At 34.1% G+C, this 14,437-nt stretch overlaps 1 long non-coding RNA gene across 1 annotated transcript in view; it reads left to right on the forward strand.

Moving 5' to 3' along the window:
- The window catches only part of LOC106940697 (uncharacterized), a 10,958-nt gene extending 6,548 nt beyond the window's left edge, over positions 1-4,410 (forward strand). The window contains exon 2 of the long non-coding RNA XR_001423172.1: positions 3,746-4,410. This is a non-coding gene — a long non-coding RNA (uncharacterized LOC106940697). The remainder of the gene's footprint in view (positions 1-3,745) is intronic.
- The last annotated feature ends 10,027 nt before the right edge of the window (positions 4,411-14,437 follow it).

Here is a 14,437-nt window from a genome sequence, read left to right on the forward strand (position 1 = left end):
AGTGTTTCAAGTAAACAGAGAAGTGTTTTCCAAACACAATGCTACTATATCATAATGTGTATACTTTAACATAATATGTATACTCTATACTTTATTGATTTGAATGAAGTCTGGCATTAAGGTTAATGTCTTAAATGAATCCTTGGCATTTGGAGCAAAAACTACTGATAGGAGGTGGCCTGTCAGGAGTTTTATTTTTCAACGTTTTGTCAAATTTTTTGTTTCATGGTAACAAGGCCATTTCATGCTTTTAAAATAACACCATAAAATGGCAACTTAAAGAAAAACAGAGTGTTTTACAACATACTCATCTCAAGCTTTGCTCACAAATGGGTATGTAGCCTCAAATTGACTGGGCTCTTAGTTTTTTTTTTTTTTTTTTTTTTTAATTGCAGTCAGCAGTATGTCTGCCTGCCTGAGCTTGTCTTGACTGCAGCATTTTTTATTACTCTATTCAGCACTCTCGATTAGTCTTAAAAGTACCATTTCTTTCTTCCAGTGGACTGTTAAACACACGACTTTACAATGCCGCCAACAATTTACTGAAAATATCCTGACAACCTCCTCAAGTGACAAGTCATTCGTCTGCATTTAGTAGAGTACTACCAATGACTGGTAAGAAGCAAACGTAATGCAGCGAGAGAGAGAGAGAGAAATTATGGATAAAAGTACTCTGGACTATCATGTCAGATGGATGTGTGATGAGGAGAACAACTAAACTGCATGCAGAAAGACAGGAGTCAGGGAGGCGATTCAATGAAACATTAGAGATAAAACCCTGAGTCTAAATGTAAACCGAGAGGGAAGGAAACTTACAAGGAAGTATTGAGTATATTAGACATGCTTTCTATGTGCAATCAAGCAAGATTTACATCAAGCTGAGAATCAGTCATCACAAATGTGGTTCTATTTGAGCCATACTAAATCACTATTGTAACACAAGCTGAATACTTGACCTGACCCGGTTACGAGTTTATCGCTTTCGTTTAAATTGTCTGTAAAAGGTACATCAATTCATTTAGAATTTTTTTTGACACCCTACAGACTTAAACTCTGGCAGAGATACTACTTCCTCTATCATTCCACAGATGTTTTATTTGTAAGTGACCAGACAACTTGTGACACCGATTGTCTTCTTAAATTAAGCAATGATTGAAGTTTCCACTGATGGATATTTTGTTTTTTTCTATTTTCTATTATATTATGTATGCAATAGATAATATATTGCATTTTTTTTTCTTTGAAGTGTGAAACAACAAGCAAAATACTTCTTTTTATTTGTGAGCTGTGGCTCAAAGCATAACCACATTGGTAGCACCTGGTATTTCTGAGCAGAGTTCAATTCAATTTAAAAAATACAAGGGTTTTCTTAACTCAGTCAGAGTTAAGTGAAGTTTTATTTTTTTATTTTTTTAAAATCTAAAATGGAAAATCTAATACATTTGAGTAAAACAACTATTTGCTTCTTTACAACTATATTTTAATTATTCTTTCTTAAATTAAACTTAAATGTTTCAGATTATCGGACTAATTTTAATATTAAAGGGATGTACCCTGGGTAAATGCAAAAAGCAGTTTTCAAACAATGATTTTATTCATTATCCAAAAAAATAGCCTCACCCTATGTGAGCAGCACATGAAAAATATATATTAAACTTTACATTAAAACAAGATGTGCAAGACTGTGTTAAAAGTCAGAAATGCAAAGGTGAAATACGAATTTTAACTACTGCCTTGAAATGATCCATGTCAGTTTCTGAATGGATTGACATTTATTGAAAAATGGAATATTGAAACTAAAACGAAAACACTCATTCAAAAAACAATAAAATATAGAACGTCACAACTAGAATGACTTTCTATTTATTTATTTTTTTTACGGATTTAACATGCAGTTGTTTAAGCACCTTTGTAGGAGATTATTAGAAGTATCTTATGTAAGAACAGCATAAATATTATGTTCATAAAAGACAGTACCCAGGTAAAGCAGGACTCATTTTTACTTCCAGATCATATCCCGATCTCGCTTCTGGTCCTGCTCCATAACTGCTTTTGGTGAAAGTCTCAGACAGCTGTTATTTCTGAAACTGTAGCGAGCGTTTACACCGAGAGAGACGTGTGAGATACTTAGCCTCACAACAAATGTAGTATTTATTTGTTTTCACTTTGCTCACACCACCTTCACTGTGCTCATCTCTACTTTCATTTTCCTTCTCTTTGATATCAATTTATTGTCACTGAGAAACTCTCATGGTCCGGTCACTTCAATTGTTGTAAGGAAAGATACGTGGCCACCAAATGGACTTGAGCCCTTCTGGCCTAAATAGAGCATGTCAGCAGATGGAACATGTGGCATGATTCAGTGCTTTACTTCATAGCTCCAAGACCACTTTAATGACCCATCAAGTAAGATAGGAGTAGATAAATGGCATTACGCTCCATAGATGAGAGATAGGGACAGAAGTGATTATGTCTTTATGATATTTAGGAATCTACAGTGGGAGGTCAGGACCATTATGTTTGTCTGCAAAAAAGTGTTTTGACCTTCTTATTAATTCAATTACATGGATGACGGCCTTAAAAAAAAAAAAAAAAAAGACAATGTCAGATTTTATCTGAATATTTCCGTGAGTCAAACATGACATGCTATCCAGCTTTCCCTACAAATATCCTTTAGTTGGAAGTCCAAGGTTAGAAAAATGGAAAAAAAAAATAATTTATCAAAGATGCTGGATTGCCTTTAGGTTTCACACTGCATGACAGTAATGTGCCATTCAATTTAGTTTTCATCATACCAACTATAAATCTGTTAAGTTTAATTGTTATTTTAGTCATTTTTAGTGTCCAATTGATTGAAACATTTAATCAGGCCTTGTGATTAATCACTATGATAAATTGTTTAAGCTTCAAATGAAAAAAAAAAGCATTTATTTAAGTATCTGTAGTGGGAGGTCAGGTCCCACTACAGATTTTCTTAAACATGTTCATGAAACGTTTCCATAAAATGTTTAAGAAAATGTTTTATTGTTTCAAACCAAATAGCTCAGTTTTCCAGGTTTTCATTTCCAAGGTTTAAAAGAAGCCCTTTGAGATTTTAAGATGTAAATAACATTATAAATAAAATATATTAGTATTACTATTAGTATTAATAGTAAGACGATAATTCACTGTTACAATAAATAAGATTTAATATATTGCCTTTGTTGTCCATTGCAATGTTTTTTTTGTTGTTTGTTTTTTTTGTTTTAAATTATTTTTTGGCACTAGTGGGCATTGTTTTACAGTCATGTAGGGAGAAGCTGGTAAAGATATGCTTTGAACTCAGTAACCTCCACAGGAGGGAGACTTTTTAAGATCAAAATAATGTGATTAATCTGAAATAGTAATGCATTCAACGTTTTAGATTAATTGCATACATTAAAACATTAATATTGACAGCACTACACATTTTACAAAACAGAAATGGTAAATGAATTAATGATGCATGCCTGAATGACTTGCATTAGGTTTACCCTAAGTTGATTATTTACTATTTGAGAAGTTAATCAGGAAATAACAATTTTTTTAAGCCAATTTAATTTTACATTCCGAATGCAGTAATATTGTGATGAATTTGTGCTTAGCATAGGTAGCTGTGATGATTTAAATGGAAAAAGAGACCAACCTTTGTTACTACGAAAACCCTAGCTTTAGTCTCATCACACATTCCTAACCTATTAATTTGGCTTTGTACTACATCCCACAGGCAAGAGAAAAAGCAAATGGAGCAGACTGAGGCAAAATCAGAAACAGAGAGAGAGAGAAAAAATGAAAAACAGGATCAAACAGCCTGGCTGGCAATGAACTTGGAACTGGAGAGCTGGAGCACATGGCAACAAAGACATCTTGGCAAAGAGCACTGGCTATGTACTGATAGCAAAATAGAAATGCATTCATAAAAAAAAGAAAAAGTCTCCTTTGTTTGTTCTGAGACTTTTTTTGTTTTTTCTTTTTTTTTTTTCTTACTTCCGTACAACCCTCAAAAATCAAACAGTGGTTAGCTGATCCATGGCCTGGACCAAGCTGTAATTTTCTAATCAGTTAACCAACTTCAAAACGATGCCTCCCACTTATTGTTTAACCGAGAAGCTTTTCAGTGTGCAGACCACACAATATGCAAAGGTTCTCTCAAATAAATGTGATGCTGTGTTCCTATTATCATTCATTTGACATTTGCCTTGCATCACAGAAATATTGCTTGCAGATATGTACAGACAGAGACATATACTGCCATAATCATGTCTGTGCACAGCACAGGGTAGTTTTGTTTCACTCACTGGTATTAATTTTCATCCTGTATCCTGTTGTTTATGCTTTGGAGAGAATTGATTGGTGGACTCTGTGATCTATTAAAAAAACAAAACAAAAAAACGGTCAAGATATGGTTTTAAATGAAATAATCCTTTGAATTATTTTTCTTTTTATTGTGTATTGCTGGCTTTTTGGCTGTTGCATTATTCTTTTGTGAAGCACTTCTTGATTTTTATAAAACTATGCAATTTCAGTCATATTATTACTATGATTTATTGTCAGTTCTATATGTATGGAGTATTTCAAATATATGTTTAGCCTAAAAATAGTTCTATTGATTTAAAGGCTTTTTTAGGCAGGAACAAAAAAAAACCCTGATATTTCAACTGACATCAAGAAAGGACAAGCAATGGCAATTAAAACGATAAGAAAAAAAATATTAAAAGTTAGAAGAAATCTGCACCAGCCTGGAAGAACAATAATTACTGTAGATATTTAAATTTTCTCTAATTACAGGAACATGCTTGCATTTCTTTCTCGTTATTTTTCCTTTTTATGCTATTTACTTCTTTGTCACTTCTATGTAGTAAGTAAGGATGCACGTACTGCAGAGGCTGCAGAGCAAAGAAAAACATGTGGGGAAAAGGGAAAGATCAGATGTAGCAGGTAAGGCAAGAATGAAAGTAGGACAGGGATGGAACAGCATGTCTGGAAGATGTTTCTTGAAGAGACAACAGAAAAAAAATGAGTGACCACATCAATCAGGATAAAGGGTAAAGAGGCTGGGAATCCTATCCGTTTAACAAGGAATACATTGGTATTTTGTGTAAAGTTTTTTTTTTTTTTTTTTTTTAAAGCTGCTATATGTAACTTTTTGGGAAAAAATATGATTTTACATATTTGTAAATACTGTTACCATCTGTGAAAAGCTCCACTGCGTCCTCCCAGAGCTCCTGCTGTCATCTGCAGAAATGCACCGTTCAGTCAGAAGCAACCAATCAGAGCCAGGCAAGGGGTCTCAGCTCTGTCAATCAAGCTCATGTACGCCTGCTCGCACCTTTCCCCTTGCTCTCTGCTCCACTACAGCAAGGTCACACAGCAGAGTCAGTCCTGACTGCTCAGGCTAGTAAACGCGGCCAGTGATGGTGGTAGATCATATTGTCTGCTAATGGCAGACAATATTTGTCTGCCATTAGCACACTGATAACATGAGCAACAGATACACCAGGGGTTTGACAGTGCCAAGACTCTCCTCCTGTCTCTGATTGGTTGTTTCTGACCGGGAACCGTGTACTTATGCATAAGTAGCCCTGGGAGAAGCTTGATTTTTTTTCACTGATTATCTCTCCTATGCACAACATGGTGACAGTTTTAACTTGTATGTAAAAAAAAAAAAAAAAATGTTGTAAAATTACTTACTGGAGTTTTAATGGTAGATTTTTTTGCTTTATTTTACTTCATTTTATTGTTTTGGTATGCCCCTTACAACCAACATCTAATCATTTTTTTTATTTTATTTTTTTTTTCTATTTTGTGTCTCAGCATAGTTTTAGTCAGAAAAGAAAAGAAAAAAACATGCACAGTGTCTGCTAAATGTCTATGCAATCAAACATCCAACTTTTATATCTTAAGTATAGTAACATTAAAGTGAATTATTTTGGAAGAGATTATTTGATGTTAGAAATGTATTGGTCTATCATCAAAAGTAGTGGAGAAGGGCTTAAAGCTCATTAATTGCTTTCTGGCTCTACACTGAACTGGGATTCAGTTGATTTATACAAATAAATATATTTACTGTATAACAAGACAGAAACATATGAAATAAAATCAGTGCAAAACTTTTTGCCGTTTTAATCTCCACCTTAACAAGAGCGGATTAGATGATTGTGCAACAATTTACAGTTATGTGATAAAGTATTTGCCTCCTTACATCTTTCATCTTATGATTTTTACATGCATTGGATAATCACATACATATATCTAAATAAAATGAAAATACTTCACCAGGAAGATAATAAATCATAATTTTATCCATGAAGGTCATAGATCAACATGGCCTTATGTTAAAAAGTAATTGCTCCCCATAAATCTAATAACTGTGAGCTGCTGACCATGAAGAACAGATTTTTAGATTTAAAACGATGCAAATTCAACATAGGTATGCACCATATTCAACTAGGCTAAAAAAGAAAAAAAAAAAACACATTGAATAAAATAGGCAACTGCAACACTGCATGGTCCTGACTGTTGTCCCTTTAATAGAAACTAAAACATATATATAAACTGTATGTCATTCTGATGGACTTCAAATGTAAACCTATGCACCACAATCTGCTGATTAACCCCTTAATTGTCTTGAAGGGTCCCAGAGGGTTAGAGCCCCAGTTAAACGACGTTTAACTGAAGTCCTAAAAGGGGTGCAGGTTTTAATATTTTTATCTTTTTTAATCTTTTCCAAAATCTCTTTCTCACTGTTTATTCAATGTCACATGCTGTTTTTATTTTAATTATGTGAAGCACTTTGAAATGCCTTGCTGCTGAAATGTGCTATACAAATAAAATTGGATTGATTGATTGAAGACACCAGCATCCTCATGTCCTCATTGAATAATAAGTAGGCATTGTTGAGGTGACCAGTAATTTGCATTTAAATTGTATTAAATTGTTATTTATTTAACTATTAGTGAGAAAAAAATTTTCTTACAGTTGGAAAGGGACCACAACACGTTTTTATTTTCTTGTTTCCACTGAAACATGTACAAAACATGGTTTTGAAAATGGCTTCCTCAAACTGTGATGAATTAAAGCACAAACATTTTTAGACTTTCTTCTTTTTTGAAGTATTGCATCATTCAAAGGGAGGCGAAAATATGAAGCACGCAACTTGCTCCTAAATAGCCAGTCATCTTATTTATGACATTTTAAAAAACCCAAAAAGTAATTTTAAACGCGTACAAATTTTAAAGGTTCACATCTCATTACAGTGCATGCCTCAATAATTGCAGCTTGATTACACCATCAAATTTGACTAAACACTACATGCTCAAAGAAAATTCATGAAAATGTAAGAATTTTTTTGCTTTAAGTGGCATTTCTTTGATGCGTAGTCCTCCTGCTACTCTTAAATGATGACGTAAATTATCCTAAAATCATCCACGAGCTGCAACTACAGAAATTACAGCAGAGTTGAGTCACCATCTCTCTGACTTAAAACTGTAAAAAATAATTTGGTTTTAAGCTTCACAAATGCACGTGGCGTACAGATGTATGTGAGATTGATTCTCCTTGCCCTCTAAGCTGTGTGGGATTGGGGACTTGTGCTGATCTACAAGTGAAATTGCAGTGCCAACATACAGCTTTACATATATTTATCCAGATTTGTTATTCCTTAGATTTTTAAACCTGTCAACTGAGTTCGTATTCATTCTCACACTACAAGTTTAGATTGTAAATTGTTAAAAAAAAAAAAATGGATCTAGTTCAGTGACTGTACTTTTCCACAATTACTTATTTTCAAGAAAAAAAACCCCAGGGAATAAAATGCCTCATTTCTTGAGGGAAATGGAAATGGTGTGTGAAACAGAATTAAAAAAAAATACTGGAGGCTTTTTAGTTTTGTTGTTTTCTCATTGATAGTGATGAGGCATAACATTATAACCACATTACAAACATCCCCACTATTAAACGGTCAGTAAATGGCGACTGACTGTGTATCTGCATGTTCAAATTATTTGTTTATTACTATGTATAATCACCAATGAAGACAATGAACATCCCAGAAAGCAGCAATTAGTCATATTTGGCCCAAACATGCTTATGTATTCAAGCTGGTCCGTTTTTCTGCATTCAGCACATCCCCTTTGAGGTCAAAATGTGTCTGCCTATATATAGAGAGCTGTGAAAAAGGTATTTACTCTCTTTTGTATTCACTTTTTTGTCTTAAAAGTTTTAGATGATAAAACAAATTTTAATTGAACAAAAAAAAAAAGCCTGATTGAAAACAAAACCTATAATCAAAACCTATAGGTTTTGATTGAAAACAAAACCTTTTCTCCCCTTTATTTGGGTGCAGAATACTGTCCTTGTGTCAAAAAAATGTTGCTCCCTGAATCCTACACCTGTTTGTGCCTGGTGGCAGCTGCAATTAAGTATTTATTTATTTTTTACATCACTGTGCAATTGTTTTAATTCAGTCACAAAGGAGGGATTTTGAGGATGAGAAGGCAGTTTACTCCATGTCACAGCATCTGAATTGGATTCGATTCCAGACTTTGACCAGACCGTTCAAAAGTTTACTTGATGGTTTGGGGGATTTCTGACATATACCCAGAGTGGGCTTCAATTTAAGTGGAGTAATTTTTAGGTGTACAAAATATGAACGTGATCTGAAATATCTAAGTGTCATAATAAAGTAAAACTAAAGACAATATTTCATGATCTTATCTCCCTAATAGGTGCCACAATAAAGAGATAATCAGTGTTACAATTTGCCTGTCAGTGGTTAGAATACTATCTCTATTTGGTGAAGATCTGGAGTGGTTATGAAGCACTGCTGTTGTTGTTTTCCTAATTTGGCAACTGAGATGGCAACTTGTTTAAAACAAAGAAAAAGTATCCAGGTAAAAATTATGTTTTTAATATCTTGAGTACCAACGTCTTCATATTGTATCGTCTGAATAAAGTCAGTGATTTATCACAACGGTATCACATTTGTAGATGAAACTAGAATAATAAGTATTATATTTTTTTAATTTTTGTTATACATTTTACCAGCTTTAAGTGGAATACATAGTTGGTGGTATTACATTTCTAGGAACGGTACTGATACAAATGTGATTTTTACCACATGCAGACACATGTCAGGATCTACCAGGGCGGCACTTGAGTTCCCGTTGCATTTGACTGTGAACACTTTGATAGTTCTACAGGAGAGCACACAGAAACGGGAATCAAAGTATTGTAAGTTGTTTAAGTCACTGACAGGCTTGCTTTTTAAATCATTTTCTGATGTCATTTATGAGCCACCCAGGAGCATGTTGTCAGAGACCTGAGCCAATTCCACCATTCACCTCATTAATTAGGGATATTCTTCCATCAAAATGTGCCTCTCTTCCATCTGTACTTCTATACCTCCACTCTGAATGTCTGTCATGCTCTCACAGGGTGTTTTAATCTGGGCTCCATCATCAGGATCAACTAAGTGCACCTGCAGTGACACTCAGTATGATGGTCTTATCTTGCCACTGTCAGACTCCGAGGGAATATTCACCGACTGTCTAAAAAAATGTGGTCTAATTGAAGCAGACACCATGCAGCCCCGGAGGTCTTAAGACATGCCATCGTGACATTTTTTTTTTTATTCATTATGGTTACATGCGGCTCCATTATATTTGCAACCCTTTTCAACTTACAAAAATGTAGAAGCATTCTAAGTAATCATAAAGAACAAGAACAATAGGATGCAACTGACTGTTGTCTTGTACTTCACTTATTAATACTAAACCTGTGCTCTAAGCAGACAGCAACAATGTTTGCTACAGCAGGGCACCCAAGACATTCGAGTTGATTCATCCTCTCCCTGCAAATGCATTATAGTTGCACCTGCTTATTTAAAATTAAGTTTTTAGTATATTCTGGATGGAAATTTAACCACAGTTTTAACGCATTATGCGTTAAAATCAATCAGTCACTTCTATTTCAGTTGAAAATATTATAAATAATAAAACCGCAGTAATTGAGTTAGCCATCCTTAACATGGAGGTGGAAAAAGAGTTCACATTTTCAGGAAGTACATTCTGATGGCAGGCCTAGTCATTTTTGATTTTGATTTATGAGATTAAATTTTTACCTGTTGCTGAACAACAAGACGGGTATCACCAGGAGACAGACTGTATGTGTTCAAAACACCAAATTATTTAGTTGCGATTAGGGGTTTCTTAGATAAAAGAGGCTGCACTAAGCAGCTGCAGCTACACAACAGCTGAATAATCTTTACCGGCTCTGCTTTAATTTAGTGAAGCTAACCTAAGAAAATCAAATCCTCGACATAACTTAGCTGTCGCAAATCTGAAAATTACCACAAATAACCTGACAGAGAAGCATATGTTCCTACCAATCAACATTTGGATTAACACTGTTCCTTACTAGCCAGGCAGAAAGAGACAGTCAAATGATGTAATCTGACAAATATTTTCTCTATTATATTCAAAGCTTTTTTTTTTTTGTCACATTCTATTTGCACTCGGAATGTGACAACAAAACATTTTGATTATTTTGTGAAATATAGCTGTTTAAAAAAAACAAAAAAAACAACAGAGAGGATGGAATGTGAACAGCTTAATTGTGAGCTTCTAATCCTTTTCCAGCTGTTTTGGGTTAAATAAAACAAACAATGAAACATCTGTTCCAGAAGTTACAGATTTATTGACTTTAGCTTGTAGGAACAACACAGCTTGCCTGCTAAATGTTGCTTAGCTCAACTGTAACTCAAGGAATATGTTAAAAAGGTTAGCAATAACTTTCAAACACTAATACATTGAAAACATGAACTAATTTGTCTATTTATATTTAATTAAATAATTTACACACATACACGGGTGTACGCACACACACACACATTACGAGCATTAGTAATTAACAATAGCTATAATTTCTGTATTTTTCTAACAAACTGTTTCTCCATGTTTTTCTGACACCTTTACAATGTGTATAAAGCATCTTTGATTCAAGCTAGCCAAGTCTTAAGTACAACGTGAGAATTTTATCTAATCTTAATTCCCACATGAATGGCTTTGCATAGTGATTTTGTGTTTCCGAATGATGTTGGCTAGTTGTATCTCTATAAAATTCTGTAGATGTGCCCATTTGAAATAACAGCACTGCATGATCTCATGTCCTCACATTCCCTATCTTCCAGAGACGTAGAATGAATGTTATGATATCTATGCCAATTTACAGCAGGATTTATGCATACCCACATGTACTGCAATGTGGAGGCTGCCTTCCACATATACTGAAGTCATGAAATGAAATCTCTATTTGCTCTTGTTCATCAGACAACCCAGAGACCTTTCTTAAAAGTTCTTAGTTCTGAAAGAAGACTCGCCCTAGTGGCCTACATTACCTGCTCCATAAATGAGTAATGTTGGCACAAGTTTTATCTCTTGAACCTTTAAGCCAATGCATAGATGCACAACTGCAACATATATTGACCACAAGTCAAACGGTCGCAGATCCAGATGTGAACAAGTTATACTGTGTCTCTCTCATCCAAGTACAATAAGCAGAGACTAAGAACATCTACATACCCCTAGTGGATAATGTAACATATTCATCTGTGCAGGTTTGTATTCCCTGGAGTGGAATAATAGGATTTATTTCTTCAGGGAAGAATTGTGTTCCAATAGGGCATCAGTATTATGTTGGAGCCTGATAGAAAGTTAGGGGAAAAACAAAAGGAATATTGAGAGGAGATGAGGGATACAGGACTTTCTTGGTAATAAGGGGTTAAAGCCTGGTGATAAATCAAATGGACAGAAATACAATTGAAATCCTGCAAAGAAATTCAATCCCACAATATCATTGAAAATATTATTAAATGAATCTTAATCTTATGCTCCAGTGCCCAGTGAAGACCTATGCAAGAGGAGGTGTGATATTAACAGCAATGTTCCTTTTGCTTCTTTTATTAATTTCTTTTTATTGATCTGATATGAGCTGTTGGTTTCTTATCCTGGAGAATAAAGTAATGAAGTATTTTGGAATTCTACATGTCTACAAGGATAAAAAAAACAATGTGAAAAGAACAATTAGTGGAAGGTAAACATGCTGAAAACTAGATATCTTAACAGGAAAGCACTTTGCCAAATTTTAACAGTGATATAATTTGTTAAAATACTTTTGAAATATTATGTGGGATGAGAGACTGTTTTGGCTGCCGTAGCTCCATGTTTGTTTTGTGTAATGGGAATGGGTTTGATCGGGGTCATACACAGGCTTTAAAGCTGAATCACTAATCAAAACATTCTACAAAATTCCAAGCAAGATAGGTTTTTGAGGCAAGATAAATCTGTTGTCAGCCATATTAACAACAAATAAGATCAAACCAGGGAGAAAATATGCAAGCGTTAGTGCAGTACTTTGACTTCAGAAGAAAATATTGTCAGCAGAAGCAATATGTGAGTTTATTGAAGCCTTTACATGTTGTGTGAAATGATAAAAAAAAAAAAGTGCATTTTAGATTATTATGACCTAGTCAGCTTGTGCTGGTGTAACATATTTTGGTCTCATGTAAAACTCTTTTCTTGCTGTTAGGTGAAACAGATACAGTGTAGCATGACTGTCTATCTGCTAGACAGTCATGCTAGGTAAGTGCGTAAAGTGAGGCACAATTGCAATAAAATTGTGGAGCATGTAGTACTAATGAAATGTAGTTTATATTTGCTCTAAAACAAAGGTCTTTATTGGTTGGAATTGTATTTTGATGTTGAGTTTTTGAAGGCAAACACTAGAAACTGACCATTTCTTAAGATTAACTGTTAACTGTTGTTTACAATCTCAAACATTTTAGATAACCTATGCTTATTTAATGATATTAATAAATGAACATTGCTAAAAATCAAGAGTTTTTCAAATAAACTACCAACTGTTCATAGAACTTACTTTGAGATTAGAGTAAAGGACTAATGCATAATGCATGCAGTTAATGCATTCAAATATGCTTCACTACAGTAGCTCAGACCTACAACCCAGTTGTTGTTTGGATTTCCATATGTAAGGAATTTACACTGAACCAGTGAAAATATGCATGACACAATATGCCTCCTCTGTATTCAGATGGAAGCATCTACGATACTTTTACCGTTAATGGGAGCATATCAGAAAATGGAACTTGATTGCATCTGATTGCTGGCTTAATTGTTAGAGTTCTTTGTAACTGTGATGAAATAGTTAAATGAAAATTCATCTAATCAAAAAACAATCTCCTAATTCACTTTAATCTTAGGAATTTGATGGGATACGGAGCCGGAAGCGAGTGAATGGGTGGTTGACACAAGCATTTGTTTGAATCTAATTAGCTGTGTAATGTGAGAAACTGTACTGTTGATGAACTAGGCCAAGTATGAGTCTGAGGACTGGAAGGCAGCTCTCATGGAGTCAGTACAATAAATAACAGAATAAGACGTATTTACATCTGATAGGTAATATTGGCTAATTTCTTCTTTGCTGCATCAAGTGATGCTTGATGCACGCATGCAAGTTTTCACTTTCTTCTTATAGTGTAATAATTAAAACTAATTTTTTTTTTTTCCAAAATCGTTTATCCCTCTTCTCCCTTTTTCTGCCAATGACACTTGTCTTATTTTATGTTCCGTACAAAAATGTCAAAATAACATAATCTGGGTGTTGTGTTGACACAGATAAAACACAAGACATTTGTACTGTCAGCTTGTCAGGTGAACTGCAACACAAACGACACACTGAGGCTCTAAAGAGGCTTTAGGAGGATTTTTGCACCTTAGACGACAAATAGTTGTTCACATTTAAGGAAGATGAGTAAGAAAAGCAAGAAAAAAATGTATCCAAATAGATATGCATTGTTGGCATAATTGTGAATGCAGTTCATCATGGTGTCTCACATAAAAATAATCAGTTTGTAAACTTAATGAATAATATTTAAAAAATAAAAAACCTTTTTTGGATTTCTCCATAAAATAATTTAGTATTTTAACTTATCTCACCATCAGGCTTGCTGGTATCAAAAGTTACTTCTAGTTCTGACATCCAAGTTCTTTTGAATGTGTTAGTTTGCTTATTAAACATACAAATCATAGTTCAAACAAGACATTACTTGATAAAATTCTATATGTATATTGTAGACACAGAATTGCCAGTTTATGATGAGATTCTGACAATTCAGCAGATATTTGAGCAGCAGCATTAGTGCAGAGTTTGTCTTGCTCTGCTCTTCCTGCTTTTGTGTGTAATTACATAATCCATAAAGACATAACACCATATTTAACTTATAGGCTACCAGTATTAATCATAATCACTTTATTTCATTCCAGAAAGAGGAACTACCATCCCACTATTATACTTATTGCTATTATATTCAAGTATCATCTTGATCGAATTAGATCAAGGAAAC

Source organism: Poecilia latipinna, unplaced genomic scaffold, assembly GCF_001443285.1.
Source record: "Poecilia latipinna isolate Pla-1442-1.1 unplaced genomic scaffold, P_latipinna-1.0 Scaffold3324, whole genome shotgun sequence".
Classification (NCBI taxonomy): domain Eukaryota; kingdom Metazoa; phylum Chordata; class Actinopteri; order Cyprinodontiformes; family Poeciliidae; genus Poecilia; species Poecilia latipinna.